The sequence below is a fragment of the Pristis pectinata genome, chromosome 31, assembly GCF_009764475.1.
Source record: "Pristis pectinata isolate sPriPec2 chromosome 31, sPriPec2.1.pri, whole genome shotgun sequence".
Classification (NCBI taxonomy): domain Eukaryota; kingdom Metazoa; phylum Chordata; class Chondrichthyes; order Rhinopristiformes; family Pristidae; genus Pristis; species Pristis pectinata.
In genome coordinates this window covers 18,675,412-18,684,588 of record NC_067435.1, presented here as the reverse complement: position 1 = coordinate 18,684,588, position 9,177 = coordinate 18,675,412, and the positions used below count along the sequence as shown (strand labels likewise).

At 51.0% G+C, this 9,177-nt stretch overlaps 1 long non-coding RNA gene across 1 annotated transcript; it reads left to right on the top strand.

Moving 5' to 3' along the window:
• The first annotated feature begins 503 nt into the window (after positions 1 to 503).
• Positions 504 to 7,283, top strand: LOC127585007 (uncharacterized). The gene is made up of 3 exons (XR_007958456.1): positions 504 to 568; positions 863 to 941; positions 7,169 to 7,283. It is a non-coding gene; the product is annotated as an uncharacterized LOC127585007 (long non-coding RNA).
• Positions 7,284 to 9,177: the final 1,894 nt, after the last annotated feature.

The window sequence follows — 9,177 nt, the reverse complement described above, 5'->3', positions numbered from 1 at the left end:
CCTGAGACGTAACTGGGGCACTCACGGGGAGAGCATGCAAACTCCACACAGAGAGCACTGTACCACTCTGCTGCACCAAGTAGTTGTTGGGAGCCTGTGAAACATATTAGATTCACCTGAACATTAGCATTGTCCTCGAGACACCAGTTCCAAAGCAATAGTGAAATAGGAACTAAAGAGAGGCCCAAGCAGATAGAGAGAGCAAAGTAAAACGTCTTTCCTCCTTTAGTAAAAAAAACATTAAGGATGGATTTTGAAAATGTTTCAGGGAGATGAGATTGGGAACAGGAGGAGATGAAAGAACTCTGGTGACCTGCCCTTGAGGGGATGAAGTTGCAGGGAGCAAGGACTAACTGACAGCAGAGAAAGAGCAGCAGGGGGCTGAAAAGAGTTCAAAAGGGAAGAGGCAATGGGAGCAAGCATGTGATTACAGAAAAGGGGCAAGTACAAGAGGGGAGAGGACAGAAGTGTAATTTAAAGAGCTACCGTTTCCCAACAGCTTTTACTGGAAGACTTAAGGACGCAGCCAGAACCCCACATCTGAAAGGAAGAAGGGGAGGAGAAACTGGTAAGGCTGAGAGAGCGTGTGGCCCAATAGGGGCCAAAGTGGCAATCTGTGGGGAGCAGGAGGACATGGGTGAGGTCTTCAATACTTTTCATCTGTATTCTGTATGGAGGATGCTGAGGCCGAAACAATCAGGGAGGAGGACGGGGAAATTCTAAAACATGTTATCATTCGAAAGGGGAGGTATTAAATGTGTCAGTGGGCTTAAAGGTGGATAAATCGCCCGGCTGCTATGGGAGGCAAGGGAGAAGACAGCTGGAATCCTGACAGAGATCTTTCAATCTTCACTGGATACAGGTGAGGTGCAGATGACTGGAAGACGGCAAACGTGGCTCCTTCAGGAGTGAAGGATGTGTAAGAGTGTAGCATGTCAAAGGTAAATTTTTTTACACAGAGTGGTGGGTGCGTGGAGCGCACTGCTGGCAGAGGTTGTGGGGGCAGATACATTAGGGACATTTAAGAGACTCTTAGATAGCCACATGAATGATAGAAAAATGGAGGGCTATGTGGGAAGGAAGGGTTGGATAGATATTAGAGCAGGATAAAATGTTGGCACAACATCGTGGGCTGAAGGGCCTGTACTGTGCTGTAATGTTCTATGTTCATTCCACCCAGGTAATTACAGGCCAGTGAGTCTAACCTCAGTGGTAGGGAAGTTATTGGGAAAAAATTTCTGAGGGTTGGGGTTAATCTAGACTTGGAGAGTCAGGGACGAAGCAAGGGTGGTCAGCATGGTGGTGATAAGGGAAATCCTGTCTGACTAATTTGATGAACTTTTTGAAGAGGTAACTAAGTGCGTCAATAAAGGTGGTGCAGTAGGTGTGGTTTACATGGTCTTCAGTAAAACCTTTGACCACATGGGAGACTAGTCTAAAGTTACCCATGGGCGAGGAGTGACGGGGGCGAGGAGTGACAGGGAGAGTGTTTATGGGGTGGCCATAAAGGGGTTTATGGGATAGGCGATGTTATGGAGAGTTTCGGTGACGTGAGGAGGCAGAGATTTGACAGAGCCACGTTCTCCAGATCCTCACTGAGGGAGATTATTGAACGTTGTGCGTCTGTCTCACATTTCCTGCCTCAGAAACTGTAACTCCCTAATGCTGTGTTTGTTCAGTTACACTTTTGCATCAATATAACTGGTGAAGCCGTGTGTTCCTGCAGCTTATTTCCCACGTAAACAATAGCAGAAGGTGGTGCGGTTGCTCCCGGTGTAGCTGATTCTCTGTTCTCACTGCTCCCCAACTCCACACTTAATTTGTCCATCCCCAATTCCCCTCGAGCAGGGGGGTGGTGGTGAGCTGCCTTCTTGACCCACTGCAGTAATCCTGGTGAAGGTACTCCCACAGTGCTGTTGGAGAGGGAGTCCCCAGATTTAAACCCGGTCTGTTCCCATGTGCTCACTGGTGCTGGTGGTGGTGGGTTTGGGAGGTGCCATTGGAGCAGACTGGGTGAGTAACTGCAGTGCATTTGTAGTTGGTGGACACTGCAGCCACTGTGTCCCAGTGGTGGAGGGAGGGAGTGCTTACGGTGCTGGACGGGGCACTCCTCAAGTGGCCTGTGTTGTCCCAGAGTCAGAGAGAGATACAGGCCCTTCAGCCCATCGAGTCCAACCACCTGTTTACACTAATCCTTCATTAATGCCATTTGTTCTTCTCCCACATTCTCATCCATGCCCCCCAGATTCTACCCCTCACCTGCACTAGGGGAGATTTACAGTGGCCAGTTAACCTACCAACACGAATGTCTTTTTGTAGTGGGGGGAACCCACACAGACACAGGGAGAGTGTGGATACTCCACACAGACAGGACCTAAGGTCGGGATTGAACCTGGGTCTCTGGCGCTGTGAGACAGTGGCCCTCCCTGCTTCTTAATATTTGTTGGCCTTGCCCTCGTCTGGGTGAGTGGAGAGTATTCCGTTATTCCTGACACGCGGAAAAGGCCGTGAGGTGTCAGGAGGTGAGTCAGTTGCTGCAGGATTCTCAGCCTCTGGCCTTCCTGCGTAGCCATAGTGTCTGTGTGGCTGGTACCATCGAGTTGCTGCAGTGGACCCGGGCTGACACTTTAGTAGCTGGTATGTTACTCAGCATTTGTCAGCCTATCCTGAATGCTGTCCGGTTCTTGCTGCCTGCAGACATGGGCTGCTTCATGTGCTGAGGAGTTGCTAATGGAATTGAACGTTGTGCCGTCTGTCTTCCCTTATTCCTGTGGCTCCCTTCCCCCGCATTGATGACCTGCCCATCTCGTCTCCTCCCCCCCCCCCCCCCCAAACCCCCCATCCTTTATTCCATGGTCCACTGCCCTATCCTACTGGATTCCTCCTTCTTCAGCCCTCGGCCTCTTCTACCTATCACCTCGCAGCTTATTACATCTTCTCCCCCTCCCCGCCCCTTTCTTCTTACCTTCCCCCTCTCGCCTGGACTCACCTCTCCCCTGCCTGCGTGTGCTCCTTCCCCTCCCCCCACCACCTTATTCTGTCTTCTGCCCTCTTCCTTTCCAGTCCTGACGAAGGGTCTCGGCCCGAAATGTCGACTGTTTATTTCCCTCCGTGGATGCTGCCTGACCTGCTGAGCTCCTCCAGCACTTTGTGTATTGCTCCAGGTTCCAGCATCTGCAGAATTTCTTGTGTCTCTATTGCGCAACCATTAGTGGCCCTACCCATTTCTGACAGCAGATCTCCTGGGGCTGGGATGATCGACGTCCGACACTCACCGCCACCTTTCTTTATGCTCCACCACTGGACCTTGGGTGACCATTGACTTCAGTTTTACCAGGATTCCTTGACGCCACACTCAGTCGAATGTTTCTCTCTCACCGTACCTCTCAACTCCAGCTCTGGCCCTGTTTGGACCAAGGCTGCACAGGTAATTTTCTACACTGTCAGATGCCAATGTTGTAACTGCACTGGAACAGCCTGATAGAGCGACAGCTAGTTCTGGAGTGCAGGCCCTCAGTCTTACAGAAGGGATGTAGCCTGTTCTCATTAACTTTGCCTTTATTTGACTCCAGACTCATCAACGTGGCTCCGCTAGAAATGAACGTTAAATGTTGATGTTGCTAGTGATGTCACAATTCCTTCTGAAAAACAGGAAATCCTTGGTATGAAGCTGATCTCTGCCTTCACGAGGGCTGTGGGTGCTCACTACCTCCAGTGCTGCCAATGGGAGAGAGTGAGAGAGAGATTTCTTTATTAGTCACATGTACATCGAAACACACAGTGAAATGCATCTTTTGTGTAGAATGTTCTGGGGGCAGCCCGCAAGTGTCACCAACATAGCATGCCTACAACTTCCTAACCCGTATGTCTTTGGAATGTGGGAGGAAACCAGAGCACCCGGAGGAAACCCACACAGAGACGGGGAGAACGGACAAACTCTTTACAGACAGCGGCCGGAATTGAACCCGGGTCGCTGGTGCTGTAATAGTGTTACGCTAACTGCTACACTACCGGACCTGGTGGTAGTGATGGTACCTGATGGATGGTGATGATGGAGTAGATTTACCCCTCACCACCCACCACAGGCCCAGTCTGACAGCTCTTACCCTCAGGGTTCAGTCAATTTGGAGATCCCCCACCAGAGCTGTGTCTCTGAGTGTGTTTCCATGGGGAGGAACGCGAACCCATCAGCTGAGGGAGGACGGTACCTGATGCCCTGAGATCTCCTGGGGTCTGGAGTCAATGTTGTGAGCTCCCAGGGAGCCTGTACCGTCGGTGCAACAGGACACACCCAGAGATGGTTATGGAGGAGTTTGCAGGTTGGCTGTAAGGTCCTGTGAGCGTGACCAAGTCAGGATGGTCTGTACAACAGCCCTCCCCAGTTGAGTTTCAAATGTGGTGGTCTTGAAGTAACACAGTGGTGTGCTGGGGCATTGCTGGGCACACAGTGGGCAGTGAAGGTCCGGCAACCTGGGCTGTCACCTGGCCGGACTGGGGAGGGGCAGTGGGTTCCCTGTACACCCGTTCTTTCATTGCTGCCATTGCTACAACCAGCTTTCTCGAGTTATTTGCATTGTCAATGGAGACCTCCAGGTTTTAACTCTGCACCCCTCCTTATCCACACACATTGCTGTAGGAGAGGTTCACACTTACAACCTTTCAATCCAGGCAGAAATCCCCATGATGGGCTTTACAACAAATAAATTAAACCTCTTGGAAACAGGAGATGTTACATTTCGTGTTTGGTTAAAAGCACAGGAATTTCATGTCATTTAACCTTCAGTGCCAGCACCCACAGTGAGCTGTTTGGAGGAGCTTCCAAGAGATCCGGTCTGTACTACCAATTCTGGTGAGCTATTATTTCAGCTTGGAATCATTGAACAGAGGTTCCTTCAATTCTTCTGCATAAACTCAAGCTGGTTCTCAAAACGACACCCCCCGATGATGCAGTTTGTAGGTGGCAGCCTCCTGAAGGTGGTGTGGCAGCAGTGGATCTGTAACCTTGTGGCCCGGCCACCATCATCCTCAACCAAGGGGACAACCCTGGTTCAATGACCGTGCAGGAGGACGTGCTGGGAGCAGCCCCCTGTCTCTCTAAAGATGAGGTGCCCAGCCAGTGAAGCAACAGACCAGCAACAAACACACATGGTCCAGTGCAATGGTCCTACCACACCCAGTCAGGAATGTTGGGACACAATTGAACAGTGAGAGGGTGCAAGACGCCCTGAGAACATTCCCGTTCTCATTGGTGCTGTGCTTCAACAGTGAGGAGCAGAGGCAAGTCCATCAGCTTCAGCTGGTAGTGCTGAGGGCATCCCAGCCTCCTCCCAAGGCTCACAGTGTAACAGAAATAAAGGAAAGGCTGATACGGAAAAGGCTACGTCATGGAGCAGTACAGCATGGAAACAGACCCTTCGGCTCATCGAGTCCATACCAACCATCAAGCACCCATTTACGTGATTTCAACGCTAACCCCACTTTATTCTTCCCACATTCTCATCAACCCCCCCCCCCCCCAGATTCCAGCACTCACCCACACACTGGGGGTCAATTTACAGCGGCCCATTAACCCCCAGCCCGCATGCCTTTGGGATGCGGGACGAAACTAGAGCACCTGGGGGTCACAGGGAGAACGTGCAAACCCTACACTGACAGCACCCAAGGTCAGAACTGAGCCCGGGTCTCTGCCGCTGTGTGGCAGTGGGTCTGTCACCAGCCAACCTGCCGTCGAGGAGGAGTCGTATCTTCAGCCAAGCAGTGACGTGGGATGTTTCTCAGAGATAACCCATCTCAGGGAAACCCTGTCTCAGGGATACTCTGTCCACAAAACGCAGACAATCCGATCTGAACAATGATCACTCCATCAGGAAACCTGCTGAGGTTTTATAATGATCCGACAACTTCAAGTTATTTAAAACAAAAGCAGAAAATGCTGGAAGCGCTCAGCAGGTCAGGCATGTCTGCCGGGTGAGAAGGATCTCTGACCTGAGACATCAACGCTGTGTCTCCCCCCACGGACGTGGACTGACCTGCTGAGAATTTCCAGCATTTTCCCTGTTTGCTTTAGATTTCCAGCATCTGCAGTTTTTGTTTTATTTCAACATCAAGTTACTTGTCCTGATCACAACATTCCTCAGGATTTCAAGACTTCTTAAAATTACATTTTATTTTTGAAGAGTGTGATGGGATTTAAATTCACCCCCCTGCATCGCACACTCTGATACCTGGATTGGTTCTGTTAGACACCACTGTACTCCCATGTTCTGCCTGGGTAGTCCACAACCCAATGGTATGGACACTGAAAGTACCTATTTCAGGTAACCCTTCCCTCTTCTCCTCTGATCCTCCTCCGGTTCTCCCAATTTTTCCCCCTTTCCCAAACCCCTCTCCTGCACCCCCCCCCCATCCCTTTCCCCCTCCTGGCTCCGTCCACCCACTATTCATGCACTTCATCCATCAGCTGCTCTCCTCCCCAATCTACCTCTGGTTCTGTCTGCCCTTCCCCTCTCCCCTAACGGTCCCCATTCTCACCTTCCTCACTCATCAGAGTCCAGCACTGGTGACCCTTGTGTTCCTGCTTATCTCCCTCCAGCAGCCTTCACCCCTCCTACCTGTCATCCATCTGCCTCTGTCTCCCAACCACCCCTCCCCTACCTGGCTCCACTCGTCCGTCATCCTTCACCCCTCCTCAGTCCATCCATTGACCTACTGGCCTCTGTCTCACCTCCTCCCCCTCTCTTTATACTGGCCATCTCCCCTCTCCTGATGCAGGGTCTCAATCTGAAACATCAACATTTCTTTTCCCCCCCAGATGCTGCTCAACCCACTGAGTTTCTCCAGCAGATTGTTTTTTCCTCCAGATTCCAATGTCTGCAGTCTCTGGTGTCTCCCACTTCTAGCTCTGGGCTCAGGGTCCTGTCGCAGTGGTTGAGCACCTGACCATTGCTGGTCATTTTGGGCAGTACTGAGGGAGTGCTGTAATGTCGGGAATGCCTCCTCTAACTGACCCACCCCATCTGCCCTTTGCGAAAACAATGATCACAGTTCAACAAGGAGGAAGATTCTGTTGTGGGACTTTGACGCACACATTACCAAAGTGATAAATGAAAAACTGGGTCCTGAAGAAGGGTCCTGACCTGAAATGTTGACCGCCTGCTTTTCTCCACAGATGCTGCCTGGCCTGCTGAGTTCCTCCAGCATCATCGTGTTTTTCATCCAGATTCCAGCATCTGCGGTCCTTTGTTTCTCTTACCAAAGTGGCAATAGTGACTGCAATCTAAAATTAATTCACTGGCTGTAGAGTGTTTTGGGAAGCCCCAAGGTTATGAAAGGTGTAATAGAGCAAGGGATTGTATAATCATTGGGTGTGTAAATGTATTATGACCAGGGAATCTGTAATAATTGGTTACAGTCAGCAGATGTGTAATGGTTGGGTGTGTGAATTTGTTCCGGTCAACAGATGTGTAATGGTTGGCTGTATAATCACAGAATGGTCACAGTGCGGAAGGAGATCGCTTTGCTCATCAGTACTGACTCTACATGAAAACAGCTCAGCCAGTCCCACTTGCCCACCCTCTCCCATAAACCTGCAAACACTTCCTTTCAGTTACTTATCCAAGCACCCTTTCAAACACTACAGTGGAAGCTGCCTCCTTCACTCCCCCCGGCAGTCCATTTCCAGACCCCGGACACTCGCTGGGAAACATCATTTTTCCTCATGTCACGCTTGCTTCTTTTGCCAGCCACCTTCATTCTTTGCCCCGGGGTCCCTGACCCCTCCCACAACGGCCACCCCTCCTCTCTATCTTCCCAGTCCATGCCCGTTATCAGTTTAAATACCAATATCAGTCCCCCTTGCAACCACCTCTGCTTGAAAGGAAAGAACATAGAACATAAAACAGTACAGCACAGTACAGACCCTTCGGCCCACAATAGTGGCACGGTAGTGTAGTGGTTAGCGCGACGCTATTACATCGCCAGCGATCGGGGTTCAATTCCCGTCACTGTCCGTAAGGAGTTTGTACGTTCTCCCGTGTCTGTGTAGGTTTCCTCCGGGTGCTCCGGTTTCCTCCCATATTGCAAAGATGTACGGGTGGGTTAATTTGGGTTTAAAATGGGCGGCGCAGACTCGTTGGGCCGGAAGGGCCTGTTACCACGCTGTAAATAAAATCTTTAAAAAATTTAAGAAGAAAATATTGTGCCGACATTTTATCCTGCTCTAATATCTATCTAACCCTTCCATCCCACATAGCCCTCCATTTCTCTATCATTCATGTGCCTATCTAAGAGTCTCTTAAATGTCCCTAACGTATCTGCCCCCACGATCTCTGCCGGCACAAACTCCAACTTCTCCACCCTATCCCGAGAACCTAAAGTCTCTCATTCCTGGAATCACTTGGCACATCTCTTCCGCACTCTCTCCAGATCCTTCATGTTTCCTGAACGGTGGTGTTCAGACCCGGACACAGTTGTGGATCAGCCTGTAAAAGCTCATCATGACCTTCTTGCCCTTATGGTCTATGACATGGAGCCCAGGATCCTGTACCCTCAGATTCTTGGCACTTCCTACAAGTACTGCACTCAGATCTCTGATCTGACACTGCTTTGGAACTGTGCCTTGAGGTTTTATCACCTCTTCTCATTCTTCCTGCTAGAACGTAACATCTCCCAGTTCTCAGTGCTCGACTTCATCTGCCCATCCCACGAGTCTGTGTGTAACTCCTCCCTTTGTAACTCTCCTCTGCATGGTTCACTACACCCCCACCTTTTGCGTCACCTGCCAATTTGGAACTGTAGCAACACGCAATCTGCTGGAGGGACTCAGTGGGTCGAGCAGCAGCTGTGGGGGGGGAGAGGAATTGTCGACGTTTCAGGTCAAAACCCTGCATCGGGACCGAGGATGGCGGAGAGATGGTCAGTGGCGAGGGGAGGGTGAAGGTGGAGACACCTCTCCTCCCACCTTGTCCCATCTGCCTCTCCCTTTCTTTCTCCGCTTCCATCCATCACCCACCTGCCTCTGCCTCCCGACTCCACCCCTCCCCTCCCCTCCCCTTCCTCCCCTCCCCTCCCCTCCCCTACCGAGCTCAACCTGCCCGTCATCCTTGGTCCACCAATCACCTCAGGCTCCTGTCTCTTCCCTGCCCCTTCCATCGTTATACCGGCCATCCTACCCCGCCC